General features: G+C 42.6%; 1 long non-coding RNA gene across 5 annotated transcripts; it reads right to left on the reverse strand.

The window, feature by feature from the left end:
• Positions 1-3,765: 3,765 nt before the first annotated feature.
• On the reverse strand, positions 3,766-13,560 carry LOC144719341 (uncharacterized). 5 transcript variants are annotated; one of them, XR_013585585.1, is made up of 8 exons: positions 13,184-13,560; positions 10,639-10,756; positions 9,771-9,840; positions 8,083-8,198; positions 6,123-7,178; positions 5,798-5,956; positions 4,717-4,812; positions 3,766-4,584 (listed from the first exon to the last, which is right to left on the reverse strand). It is a non-coding gene; the product is annotated as an uncharacterized LOC144719341 (long non-coding RNA). The 5 variants fall into 5 exon arrangements; XR_013585584.1 differs by lacking the exon at positions 9,771-9,840; XR_013585583.1 differs by having other exon boundaries at positions 9,771-10,756.
• Positions 13,561-14,712: the final 1,152 nt, after the last annotated feature.

Consider the following 14,712-nt stretch of genomic DNA (forward strand, 5'->3'; position numbering starts at 1 on the left):
GTGCACACAGGGAGGAGAAACACGCCTTGTTCTCTGCAGCTGAAAAAGCCAAGATAAACTCAGCTCAAGGTTGTGTATACAGGAGAGGGGGCTGATTAACAACCACTGCACGTCTGAACGTGAGGGGGCCTTGTCCTGAAATTAATCACACTCCCAGAGCAGAAGGTTGGATGACCACAGTGAGACGAAAATAAGGGTGTTGCTCTCTCTCTCAAGGCTGCAGGCTCAGCTGAACAGCGAGGCTGCGGGGGGGGGGTTACCAAAAGTTCGTGTTTGCCTAGTTAAGTCGAAAAGCTCAATTATTCTGTATTGCTATTAAAATAACGTTATAGTCGGAGTTTAACAACAGGGTAGGCTAAAGTTATTGATACAACTCGACCCGAAGCATAACGGGATAAATCACCACCAGGTCGAAATAAAATACCTAATAAAAGAGCGATGTTAAATCCAGGGTCGGAGAGAAAGGGAGATCCCGGCCGTCTTTGTATCCCCACAGCGCGGGATATGAGTGTATACGCTCGGGGAAACACCTCCACTTGAGTCAAGCACCACGATGGGAAATGACAGACCTTAGGTTACACATAGAATCATAACTGGGAAATGGTAAGGGACAAATGTTAAAACTTTTAATCATTTCTTCATGCGTCAGCGAGGGTCGGGGGGAGTGTGCCCCTCCCTCCAGGTGGTGCAACACGGACAAAGACGCCTATGAGACGATTTGTAACGTCTGTGTTTTGGTTCATGAAGAAGGCCAAACAAGGGATGAATCGCACCCAGACAGAGAGACGACCTCGAGGCAATTTGTAACACCTGATTGTTTGCTCGTGGATTTTATGGAGGGAGTTTGACAACGGAAATACCATGGGTGATGCACACAAGGACACACGGACGTACGGACACACACATGAACACACCTACACACGGACAGATCCTGACACAGTAAATCAAAAGAAAACCCCGCCTTGTGGGCAGGACCCAAAGGGATTTTTCGGCATAAAAGAAAGGACTCTGAGCATTGGAAACCAGTTGGACCAGGAGAGTCAACTCATCACGAGGGCGACCAACGGGTCGACTCATGAGCGAGCTCGACCGGAAGGGTCGGCTCGACTCATCAGCCGAGTTGGACCAGGAGAGTCAACTCATCACGAGGGCGACCAACGGGTCGACTCATGAGCGAGCTCGACCGGAAGGGTCGGCTCGACTCATCAGCCGAGTTCGACCAAGAGGGTCGAACTCACCAGCCGAGCTGCGACTAACGGGTCGGCTCGACTCTTCAGCTTCTGGGACTCAGCCGAGTTCAGCTGGCTCTCGGGGCTCGACTCAAGCAGCTCCCCGTCTCCTCTGCAGGCGGGCAAGACCCGCTTGACAGCTCAACCTGCCGCGTCAGAAGCCCCTGCTGGCAGCCAGGGTCGCGGTCTGGTGACGAGAGGACGACGGTGCGCTGCGAGCGAGCTGCGGGCGCCACCTACCGACCGGGTTCCGAACTACGACAGCGTATCAACAGGCATCCAACCAATTCCCCACGGCGACAGAGGAGCGACTAATACGTATGACGCGCACCGCCCCCTCACCACACGACCCCCAGGCATCTGTTTGACATAAAGAACCGACTCCGAACACTGACTATTGAAGACAACTCTTACCACTCAAACCCACTCGAACCCATAAGCCATCCGTGGCTGTGAAGAAAAACTCGAGACCGAGTGATGGCCATCCGTCATTTGTAAGAGTATTATCTTTAATATTTAGTGGACTGTACTCTTAATCGCATAAATTCCCAACAGATCCATCAATACGAATTGATTCTTGGCACCTCCTTCCGCCGAGCCACTCTGTTGTCAGATAACCTGCGATGTATCTGTTGAGATTGGTGCCTTTAAGAATAATAACTGTTTTGATTGTGTTTTATCGCCGTATAATCTTTCAAGCATCTTTCATTCATTAACGTTAAGGTTTTCTTAGCATAGTATTTGCATGTTTTAACGACTCTCTCCCACTAACAACCATCGCGTTACGCGGGATCCATGTGCCGTTGTCAAGTGAAATCAGACAATCATTGATGATACTGTATTGATGCCGTGTTGACGTTCCGGGATTGAGAGTTCGCATACTATATCATAGTCGAAGTTGAATTAGTAATAAATTGATTAATACAGAAGTGGTTGTGTGATTCTTTCCTGAAGTCTATGCATAAGATCTGCTTCTGCGTTGAGATCTGAACTTGGTGACCTTAATAAACACACTAACACATACTCAGTAAATGTTAAAGCGATAACGGGGCGAACCGGGGACCTAAATAAGCGAGAATGAGACGAACCTAGACAACGAGGCCGAGTTAATCTAAGTTAATCTTGTATACTTACACCACGCCTGCATAACTGCATACGATTAATTGCCTTATTCCGATCGATAACCCACCCTCGTCACCGAGGCGGGGTCTGGTTATCATAACGACTTGCATTATCATAATTACACCCACTCGCATAATTACTACAATTACCTCTCGAATTGGCATAATTAAATGTGCGTAATTACATGGATTAAAGTATTTCCGGATAATTACACCTTTGGCCAAATTTCGATTGATTATTATTATTTTCACTGAATATTCATAACCCACATATACAACATAATAATTTCACCCACGCACGCATACAACACATCAAAATTTTCACACCCAACATATACAACAGTACCGCCGTTACGTTCCATTGAAGTGTCCCGCATCAACGAGTTAGTTGCTCTGGACATTCTGGGCTCGTTTCCCCCGTCGGCTAGGGGCAATAAATACCTTCTCGTCGGGGTGGAATATTTTTCTCGATGGCCGATGGCCTGGCCTCTGCCCGACCAAACGGCAGCATCCATCACCGACGCTTTCTTAAACGGGTATGTCATGGATAAAGGGGCACCTGAGAGGCTGCTCACAGATCAAGGGCGGAACTTCTCCTCTAAATTGCTTAAAGAGGTTTGTGACGCGCTGGGTACAAAGAAAATTCGCACTTCCCCATACCATCCACAAACAGATGGTATGGTGGAACGATTCAACCGTACCCTCTCGGCTATGCTTTGTCACACGGTCAGTGAAAAGCAAACCGATTGGGACTTGCACATACCAGGCGTCTTAGCGGCATACCGCATGGTTCCGCACACATCCACGGGATACTCACCATTTTTTTGTATGTATGGCCGGGAGAATGTTCCACCCATCGATGTGCAACTGGGTAAGCCGAGTAAACAACCGTCCCGCTCCTTGCCTGATCACGTGCGGGACTTGCTTGAACGAGTTACGGAAGCGCGAGAGGCTGCCAGGTGTGCGACGGCCCGTGCCCAGGCAAGGAACGAACGGTATGCGCGTCGATCACATACTCGCATGCCTTGGTCAGTGGGAGACCTGGCGTGGCTCCACTGCCCCCAGGTACCGGTGGGCATATCCCCTAAACTGCACAGGCCATGGCGGGGGCCCGTAACGCTGATAGATGTTCGGAACGCACACACTGTAAAAAAGAAAAAGTTAGTTCAACTCAAATTTTCAAGGCAACCGACTGCACAGAATTTTTGAGTTGAAGATATCAACTTAATTTTTTAAGTTTTGAAGAACAACAATTATTAAGTTGCGTCAGCTAAGTTTTTCAAGTTCGTACAACTAAGTTTTTTTAGTTCAAGTTACTGGAACTTTTAAGTCTGTAAAAGCTTACTATTTTGAGTTTAAATTACCCCCCCCCCACACACACACACACACTAAATCATCCACTGACAGTAAAACTGTTAATTTATGCATGTTTATTTGAACGACTTTGGCACAGCTTTACAATTCCATAATGACATCAGTATGGGCATTGGGCAATGTAAACGAGTTATACCCAAAGCAAATACATCTTTTTTTTTACTTTCCGACTCTTGTTGAGACCTTACAAATAATGCAATATTGTCAAAGATGACCGATAAACAGTTGTATAGTGCCTAAGTATTAATTCAGAAATGTGTAAATCCCCAGCTGAAAAAGCCAAATTGTCTAAACGTTCTGAATTATCTGAACTTTGAAATTAGCCAAAAATGCAAACACGCAGGCTATAACAGTAATTGTGAAACACAGCTTGCTTCTACTGAGAAACAATCAATATTCTCGTGACAGTTATATGACAGCTACAAATAACAGATTTTTTTTTAGTCAAAATAAAAGAACAACATAAAAACTATAAGGTGGTCCATGTGAAGACTTACAAAATATCCAAACATAAATGAACAAACATGATAAAATAAATCTTCCCCATGGAAAATGAATCACTGGTTTAACAGCTTGGTCTTGAAGCTCCGGACACGCTGTGAGCAATTGGTGGACATTTCCATGAAAATGTGCTGGATAGTTTCACAGGTATACTTGATGTCTTTTGGGAACTCCATGTTAAGGGCATAAAGCAAGCCAAAAAGATACGCAAGCGCAGTCGGGGTGTCTGGGATGTCTTTCAGGACAATGGTTTCCTCCAACACAAGGGCAATATTAATGACTGTGTCGTCATCATCATCAAGCACTGTGAGGACCCCCATCTTGATGCCTTTCACCTGTTTGTCATCTGCATCAGTTGCCTGACAAAACAAAAACACCACTGAAATAATGTCCTGTAGAAAACTAGTCAATAAAGAGTGATGTCTATTTGTGTATGGCCTCTTTGCTATACAACACTACTAAAAGCTGAAGGTCTTCCAAGCTGCACTCACCAGGCATCTAGAGAAAAGCTTCTCAGTATTCTCCCGCAGAAATATGGGAAGACCTTCCACAGCTGCCTGTCTGCGATGACTTGTGATGTCAGATGTCTGTTTTGGAAGAATATAAAAACAAACAAATACTTTTGTTTAGCTCTGTGAAATGTACTCCTGTATGTGCACTTGGTTCCATTTGTATTCCCATCTCTACAATTGTGCATGTAGGCAGATAAAATAATTGCAGGCTCTGTTAGTTTGTTAGTGTTTATTTTTGTCTTTTAAGGATAAGTTCACTATTTTGCACTTTGAGCCCTTGCACTTTTATCTTGGCTGAAATAGAGTGTTTGACGAACACTCAACGAACACCACTAACCAATCGGTGAGTTGCACATCTTTGAAAACGAACGTTTAGGGTTGATTTAAAGACAGGTTTGTGAATGCATGTAGCTAGCCATTCTGAAGCATGGCAGGGCCGATTCTAAATCAGCCAAAAGCTCAAGACTGGACCAATAGTCAAAATTCGGGTGTCAAACACTATTTCATCAACCCACAGAGGAGGCTCAAAGTGCAAAACCGTGAACGTATCCTTTAAATATTACTGTATTAAATAGACAATCAAGATGGAACTCGCTCACCAATGTAGCTGATGCAAAAAAATTATTAAGTTATATTCCATCAAAAGTGCAGAGTGCTAGCTTGGTAGTTCCTTCTTGATTAATGGTTTAAATATTAGTGGACAAACTGAAGAAAAGGGTAACACTTTACAATAAGGTTCATTTATTAAACATTATTTAATGTATTAACTAACATGAACTATACATTTGTTATAGTATTTAATAATCTTTGTTAATGTTAGTTAATATGAATAAAGCTGTTCATTGTTTGTTCATGTTAGTTCACAGTGCATTAACTCATGTTAATAAGATTTTAATAAAGTATTAGTAAATGTCGAAATTAACATTAACAAAGATGAATAAATGCTGTATAAGTGCAGTTCATGATTAGTTAATGTTAACTAATGTAGTTAACTAATGTTAACTAACGAACCAAATTGTAAAGTGTTACCAAGAAAGGGCCTTGTAGTCAATATAACAACCTGTTTGTCAAGCATTTCCAAAAGGGTTTCCATCTCTCGACTAAAGGCGCACTTCCTGGCACGATACAATTTCAGCAGACGAGGGGTCAACATCTCAAGGGCAGCTTTAAATGTTCCCATCAGGTCCTTGGTGGTCACACGAGTGAACTCTTGACAAATCTGAATTAAACAAATGCAATACAAATACAACAAGCTGATAGTGTGATTTCATTGTTATAATTAAGACTGCAAACTCAAAGCCATAATACAAATTAACCTACATACACTATCATGGAAAAAACATAACACAAATGCACCAAGTTCAAGAAAAAAAAAGATTCCTTACCTGTTCTTCAAGAAATAGACCGGGCCACCTCTCCAGAACCTCTGAGACCATGGGCTCCATCTCTACAATCTCCATTCTCCTAAGGGAGAATGTGATGTCCATCTTCTGTTTGATGAACTCCATGTCCTTGTTTTTCTTCTTCATGGCTTCAACCAGGGAAGACCTCAGGTCTTCCAAGTCATCCTGGGTGTAGCTTTCAGGATGATCTGGTACATGGTTGACCTCACCTCGTTTTGGTTTTTTCAAGGAAAACCTTCCCTCCGGACCACCATCCCCATCATCATCATCTCTTCTTTGCCTGTTGACACCATGATCATCCGCCTCCTCCCTTCTTGATCTCCTGTTGACACCAACCTCATTACATCCAGCTTGACGTAGTTTTGATCTGTAGTTCCCCATCTTGTACTTTATGCTGGTTGTCCATCCCGCATATCCAGTACCACCACCAGGCTCTTTGAGGCAGGGATGTTTGTTGACAAGTTCAGCAGCAACAGAATCAAACTCATGTTTTTCAGGGTAGGCTTTCACAGAAAATATTTCTTGTGCCAACTTGTCCAGAATCTCTTTTTTCACATCTCTGGTTACATGTAAACCCTTCCCAAATAATTCAAACGTGTCATTCCCCTTGCGGAGTATCAGTTCCACATCATATGAGAATTCTGGTACTGGGAACGGAGTGGGCCACTGTGAAACATTCCTCCTATATGTCCGCACAACTGAAGATAAGCTGTGGATTGAGCCTGGAGATCCAATGATGGCTGTGTCAAGGGAAGAGATGGAGGATGACCGAGTTGGTGTTGGAGGTGGTGGTGATGGCATGTCCTCATTGCTCCACAGAATATGCAAGACAGCCTTTTCTGAAGGTAACTCTGCTATGTCAATCAGGTTGCAAACTGCCTGGCCAAAGTCTGAGTCTTCATACTGTATACAGAATTCACCCACAAGTTCAAGTTTTTGACGCAGTTCATTGTACAGTTCCTCTAAAGTTTCAGGAGCTTTGGTCAGCCGAATCTTACGGACGAGTTTGGGATTTATGTGGACCAGAAGCAACAAAGCCTGTGAGGACAAAAGAAGAACAGATATTTGCATGACACTTTAAACTGAAGCCATATACAGTCATGGCCAAAAGTATTGGCACACCTCAAGAATTGTTGGTTTTTAAGCAAAATTCGCAAACTTTTGAAGGTTTTTTGATAAAATAACCAAACCAGGATATTTTCAATAGCTCAACACAACTGAAACAACAATTGGTTTCCCCAAATGTAACAGAATATATCACCAAAATACTGTGGAAAGTGAATACTGCATGGTCGAAAGTATTGGCACCCTTCACAACAAGTGTCTTTTGCCGTGATAAAAGCACACTTTTCAGTGTTAAAATCCAGTGCTAAGGTTATGGGTAGTCAGACGTCAGCTGTGGTAGCACTCCTGAGAAATATCAGCCCATTTCTAACGGACAAAAATCTCCAGTTTACTTACTATACATCTGTTGGTTTATATGGACAGTATAAGGTTTTCTTCAAGTAGAATCGACTTTATTATCCTTTAGAAATGGGCTTATACTTCTCAGGAATGCTACCACAGCTGATGTCTGACTATCCATAACCTTAGCTGTGGATTTTAACAATGAAAAGTGTGCTTGTATCACAGCAAAAGACGGTTATTTTGAGTGCCAATACTTTTGACCATGCAGTATTCACTTCCCGCAGTATTTTGGTGATATTTTGTGTTGAATTTGAGGAAACCAATTTTTGTTGTTTCAGTTCTGTTGAGCTATTGAAAATATCCTGGTTTGGTTATTACATTAAAAACACCTTCAAAAGTTTGTGAGTTTTGCTCGAAAACCAACACATCCGGAGGGGTACCAATACTTTTGGCCATGACTGTACCTTGAAGACTTAAAATCAAGTCATTAACACATGACAAAATTATGAAAACATACAAACAGAAAGGTGCTTACCATTTCAATTTACTGCAGTAGCCAAGCCCTTGGGGTCACCATCAAAGTTCTACCAACTTGGTATGCAGCCAATGGGTGGTAATCGTTCAAAGTCTCTGGATCCAGGATCTCTACATCTGAGTGACAGTTATCAATAAGTTGGTAAGACCGATAATGTTCCATGTACCAAGATGATAATCTTGCGGTGACAAAATACACTTTACACCACTTGTCCACCAATATGTGTAGTATTCTAAAGAATTCTGGCAGTCCACTGCATTCACCCGCAGACACTATCATGTCCCTCACATACTGGGTCCCATACAAATGTACTTCTTTAGCAAGAGACACATCATCTTCATTTGGGTACTTCTTTTCTAGTCCTGTCCTGAGCTTTTCATCTAAAGATGATATTTTCACTCTATCTACACTACCAACATGCAATTTTGGCTTGAACAATTGCTGTGTGTAAAGAAGATATGCCATGAGGTGTTGATGCTTAGTGGAAAGGGTGAGTAGTACATTCTTAAAACAGTGAGCATCATTGATTGCCTGTTTGAAAAAACTATGCTTAGACTCAAATCTAAACGTCCACAGATCCACTAATGGCCCAAAGCACCGTGTGAGATGCACATAGTGATCAATGAAGTGATGCTTTGGTTTCAACTTAAATTCAGGAAAGGTGTCAGTGAGTAACTGGCGATGGTCAGACAATTTATTCCCCAAGTAACATAATGTTCCCTCTGATAACGTAGTAGACACCGTAATCTCCACAATCTCTTTAAGGTCCATTAAAATTTCCCATGACTGCTCTTGTTCAGGTATATAGTTCCCGATCAAGAGAGGTAGCAAACGTAAAAGTGCCCAGTTTTCATGTCCGTTACCGTTTACCTTTCCAGATACAAGGCTTGTCTTTGTAATTGCATGTGGCTTGTTGACCAAATCAGAGAATTTGTATGGAAACTGTTTTATGCGGTTATTCAGTCCATCGAATGTAATGAAACCTTTTCTAATCAATTCTTTTAAACACAAACTTAATTCCGCTGCGACAACACCTTCAAATAGATCATGCAAAAGATCAGGGGGAAATCCAGTAACTGGGTGGAAGAAAGACAACTTACTTAAAGCACAGGATGATTTAACACCATTCACACATGGCTTAGGCTTATCACTCAACTTGAGTTGTTCCACAAAAGAATCGTGTTGCGTAGCAGTTCTCAGTGGAAAGTTCCTTGGCTCACAATTTCCAATTTGGTCTCGACTGATGCAACAAAATCTGCAGAATTTTTCGACATTTAAAGCTTCCTGAAAACCTGCTAAGCTATGTGCACCAAGGTTATCAGCACAGACACAGAACACTGTTCCCTTTACAAATGTATCTAGAGTCTCAATATACACTCCTATCTTTTCAAGATATCCAAGATCCTTAATCAAAGGATAAAGAAAGGCATCATACCCAAATTGTCTGACATCGACAGTTTTTCCAAGACAAGTCAGTTGAATTAGGGGGAGAGTAGAGCGAAACTTGCTTGGTAAATTCAACAAAATCCAATAGACAGCAGTAATTTTATGGATTTTTTTTGAGGACCCCAAAGGATTACATAGTTCCAGGTCATCTATGTAAAGTCCTATAGAGATACTTGCATCTTGCACACCCAGAAGACCATTGTCTTTGTAGTACTGTCCGTCTCGAAAAGAGCAAAATTTACCTGGGTTGTCCCCTTGACTAAACACCAACTTCTCCACAAAATCTGGCTGTCTCAACAAAGTCCCAAGAACCTGGAGGATTGAAACATAAACAAATGTTTGTTTATGGGTTATTTTATATGTATACTCAGTAGGCTGAATTACAGGGAACTTATCTTTAAAAAAAAGATTTCTCCTGTGATCAGTGGCCAATGCACCCTTTCCTTGAGTGCTTACAATTAATGGATTTGTTTCCAAGACAGCATCATTAATCTTATGGAGAACGCTATCATCTAATTCAATGCCGTGTTCTGCAAGCACTGCTTTGATACCTGGTTGCGAGTGGGATTTTGAAAGATGTAAAATATCATTAAACCCCTCAACTATTTTCTGTACAGCGTGTCTACTAACATGTAATTCAGTTTGCATACGTAGAAAAAATCCAGCAGCCCTGTGTTCAAGAGTCTCAGCATCTACATACTCCTCCTTTTCTTGGACATCTGAATTTCCAGAACTACCTGGAAGTGTATCTTCCTCACTACAGATACCTAATGGTTGGTCAGAGGAATCTGTCTCAATGGACACAGGTTCATTTTCTAAGTCTGCTCTTAAACAGGTTCTGATATCACCATGCTTGTGTTTCCTACTTTTGTGTGAACTAAAAGTCTTTAGATTGTTTGTTTTAAAACTACATCTCAAGAAGGGGCAACACACAGTCTCATGTTTTTTTAAATGGCGTCCAAGGTGTTTGAAGAAAGACTGTTGCGTGCAGATTTCCCGGAATTCACATAGATTACAAAAAAAGGTGAATTTATCATGTATTTTGGCTGTCCTAAAATGTGATCTGGTCAAATGTGACTTTAAGGCGCCAGGTGTTTTAAAAGTACATACACAGTCACCGTAAACACACGGCCAGTAAGCTCCTCTACCGTGCCTGAGCCGATGGTGCCTAAGCAGACGTTCTTGACTGGCACTGGCAAAGCTGCAGAAGCGACACTTCATAGAAAACCTAGCACAAAAATAAGAGGAGAAAATTAACACAGTGACATACTTCGCAACCGTTCACATTAATGCTGTTGAGCTTCAGGGCTAAAACACACAAAGGTAGGGCTGGGTATTGTTCAAAATCTTTCGATCCGGTGCCAATTTCGATACCTCAGTTTCGATACCGGTTCCTAGCGATACTTTTTTCGATACCAATTTTATGAAATCCATTTTAAAAAGATTACATAACTAGGGATGGGAACCGAGAACCAATTCTTCTTCAGAACCGGTGCCCAGTGAATCAATTCCTTGGAACCGTTAGCATGCCTGCTTAACAATTCCGCGTATCGGTTCCGCTCGTTGCAAATGTGTCATGATGTCACACACGCGCTGCATTGTTTTGATTAAGAACGTGGCAAACATGGCAGAGGCAGAAGTTCGACGCAGAAGTATAATGAGGCCTTTAACGGGACGCCATGTTGCTTTCCGACAAGCCATCGCGTGCTATCTCACACACATTCATACACTCACTCACTCTCATGCGCACACACACACACTTGCGCGCGCACACACACTCTCTCGCGCTCACTCACTCACACACGCGCACACATACACACTCACTCACTAGTGCTCACGCACACACTCTCGCTCACTCACTAGCGCACACACACTCTCTCGCGCTCACTCACTCACACACAAACGCACACATGCTCACTCACACACACACTCACTTTGAGAAGTAGCTCACCTATACTTTTAGATTTGTTCTGAGGTTGCTACACATAATTTGTGTATACAGTATGTGCTCTGTCTTCTGATCAGATATTAAAGCGAGTTAATACAAACAAACACATTTGTACTTATTCCCTCACCCAATGAGAATCGATAAGGAATCGGATCGATAAGCAATCGTTAAATCCTTATCAATTCCCATCCCTATACATAACACATTACCTCAGAAAAACTTTGGTTTTATTTTTTTAGTTTGACTCATGCTCCTTAGCCAGTGCACAAAGGAACACATTTTTTTTATAAAGAGCTCATGCTCACCAAAACTGATTTTAAAAAAATAAAAAAATACAGTAAAACTTCATATTGTGAAATAGTATTACAATTTAAAATATTATTTTAATATATTTCAAAATGTAATTTACTCCTGTGATATCAAAGCTGAATTTTCAAAATCATTACTTCAGTGTCAAATGACCCTTCAGAAATATGAAAACAGTTTGCTGCTTAATATTTTGGAAACTATGATAATTTTTTTCATGATTATTTGATGAATAAAAAATTCAAAAAAGATTTATTTAAAAACGAAATATTTTGTAACATTACACGTTGTAATGTCACCCTTTGATAACTTTAATGCATCCTTACAGAAAACAAATTCTGACAAACCAACACATTTTTGAACGACAGTGTGTAACGTTACATTCAGTAGGTTATTTATTGAAATATAAACACTGGAGTGATCAACAAGGTATCTCTTCATTTACCAGTCGAAGACGGAGCAACTTTCTGCTCTTATGTTTACTCCGTGCACTGTCAAGGTCTTCATCATATTTGTCGTGGTACCGGTCTTTGCAGCAATTATTTTAATGCGAATACTGAATCGCGCGCTGTTGGCATCGAGCCTGGAGAAATGTACCCACACTTTTGATCGACTTTTCCACATCTTTAAGGTATTATGTGTGTGTGCTCGCGTCTCATATGAATATGTGCGCGGAGAGTTTGTGTGTGTGTGCTTGCGTCGTCTCATATAAGTATGCGTGTGAAAAGTTGTGGGTGCGCGCGCGCGTCTCATAATATGAGTGTGCGTGAGCGACTTTATGTGTGTCGTTGTGCATTTCATATGTATTTGTTTGAGCACTGACGTTGACGAGTTAACTCCTTAGGTAACGTTATCGAATTCTGGAACTGGAACCGAACCACATGTCATTTTTAGATAAAGTTACTCGATAGTATCGAGGCAATTCGGTCGGTAACGTTACCTAAAAAGTATCGAACTCGGCAACTTACCCAGCCCTACACAAAGGTCGCATGCTAGAAGCTATATAAATCTAGTTAACCGTATCAAACCGAAGTTTTGTATCAAAGTTTTAGCACGTTAGTTCTACCTTGATCACGAGCAGCAATGTGAACTGTTACCGCCGGTGCTTCGGTTTCAGGTCAATGAGCAAAGCAGACGTGCATAAAACAATGCCATATCATTCATCGAGAATAACAAACATAACGGCAACACAAATCTTTCAATTAATATGTGGACAAGAATTATATTGAGCTTAGCTGTTCAAAATAAGCTACGTTAGCTTCTAACCAATTAACGTTAGCAAGTGTGGGATTTTGTATTGCCATTAACGCCTCGCCTGGTTATGATTTATCGATTTTGTTTCGCGCAATGAAATGTAATACAAATACCAAATGCATATACATATTCATATGATTAGCTTACCTGTTAGAATGAATGTTGTTTATCTTCGGCCAAGAAGTCAGAGAAATTTACCGCTGGCATCGTGACAAAATGGCGGACGCAAACTTTCAAACTGTCGAAGAGAGCTCCAGGCAAAATCCTTGGAAACCCCGTGGCAGCCGGTTGCCATGACAAATTTCAAATGAGCATGCGCAGATAAGTTGACCTCACTTTAACTGGGTGTCAACTACAACTTAAAAATAAAATCAACTCAATTTATAAAGTAAGATGAACTTTTACTCAGAAACGTCTGAAAGTGAGTTCAAGTGGCTTACAACAGATAGTTCAAGTTCCAACTAGCAATTTTATTGTCAGTGAATGCAAAAATCTTAGTAAGGTGAACAATTTTGAGTTGTCATTTTTACAGTGCAGAGTATCCGCGTTCAGTACGGAAACCGTCGGTGGTATGTTCACTCCTCGCGACTTAAACCCTATGTTGATGCGCGTGTCGGTCCTTCATCCCCACTAGCTGACCTGCCGGGGTCTGCCGGGCCGATTACGCCGATTGCCACACCAGTTGATCCCAAGGGGGACTGTGTTGTGCCTCCTACAGATGAACAGGTTCTGAGGGCTGAGGAAGCCCCCGCTGCCCCCCCTCAAACGGGGCCTGCCCTGGACATGACCAAGAACCAACAACCTTCTTCTTCTTCAGGCCTACCACCTCCTGTCGATCTGAAAGCAAAGCGACCATGCGCCGGAAGCGGAGAGGGTCCCGCGTCGCGTACGCGATCGAAATCTCTCCCGTTTCGTTAACGTTTGATTGTCTAGCTGTTCTCCCTGTTGTTACCGCGCTGCAGGGGCGCCCTAATGTATGTCGGGTTTTACATGGGTGACTGTTTTTAAGAGTTATTCGGCGCGGGGACGCCGTCACCCTTTATTGTTAAATGCACCTTGGTGCCCTAATAAGATATTTTACGGAATTGGTTGATCACCCTTTTCCCAGCCGAGACGGCTGATTTTTTTCACCGGGGGGGGGGGGGGGGTGATGTAATAACAGCCATAGAGGGTTCACGTGGGGATTGGCTTGCCGGTCCTACTTTGTAGCCAATAAGGTATGAGTCAGGGAGCATGGCCTCGGCGTGATCGCGGCATGGTAGCAGGGGTGATTGGCCTGGCCAATCGGGGCCTCAGCTAATGGGGAGCCGGATCAGAGGCGTGGTCCCGGGATTGACAGGGAACCATCGGAAACGGTCAACGCTGTCTATGGATGATTGGCTGGGGGGTACCACGTGACGGAGGGATTAAGAGAGAGAGAGAGAGGACAGTCGTGAGCAGACTTGGGAACGACAAGAGCAGGAGTCACGCGCGTACGGCGCTCTGGGTGCCACGTGCGCGGTGGGGACTTGGCAAGAAGTCTGCCCTCTCTCCGTTGTCGGCCAGCAACGGGGAGTGTGTGTGAAGTGTAACTTTGGAAGTTGAAAATAAAAAGGACTGCTTCCGGAAGCCGTCTCAAGGAGGTTTATTACACCTGTATAAAAGACACCTGGGAGCCATATATCTTTCTGATTGAG

Source organism: Lampetra planeri, chromosome 1, assembly GCF_965212315.1.
Source record: "Lampetra planeri chromosome 1, kcLamPlan1.2.h2, whole genome shotgun sequence".
In the NCBI taxonomy this organism is placed as follows: Eukaryota; Metazoa; Chordata; class Hyperoartia; order Petromyzontiformes; family Petromyzontidae; genus Lampetra; species Lampetra planeri.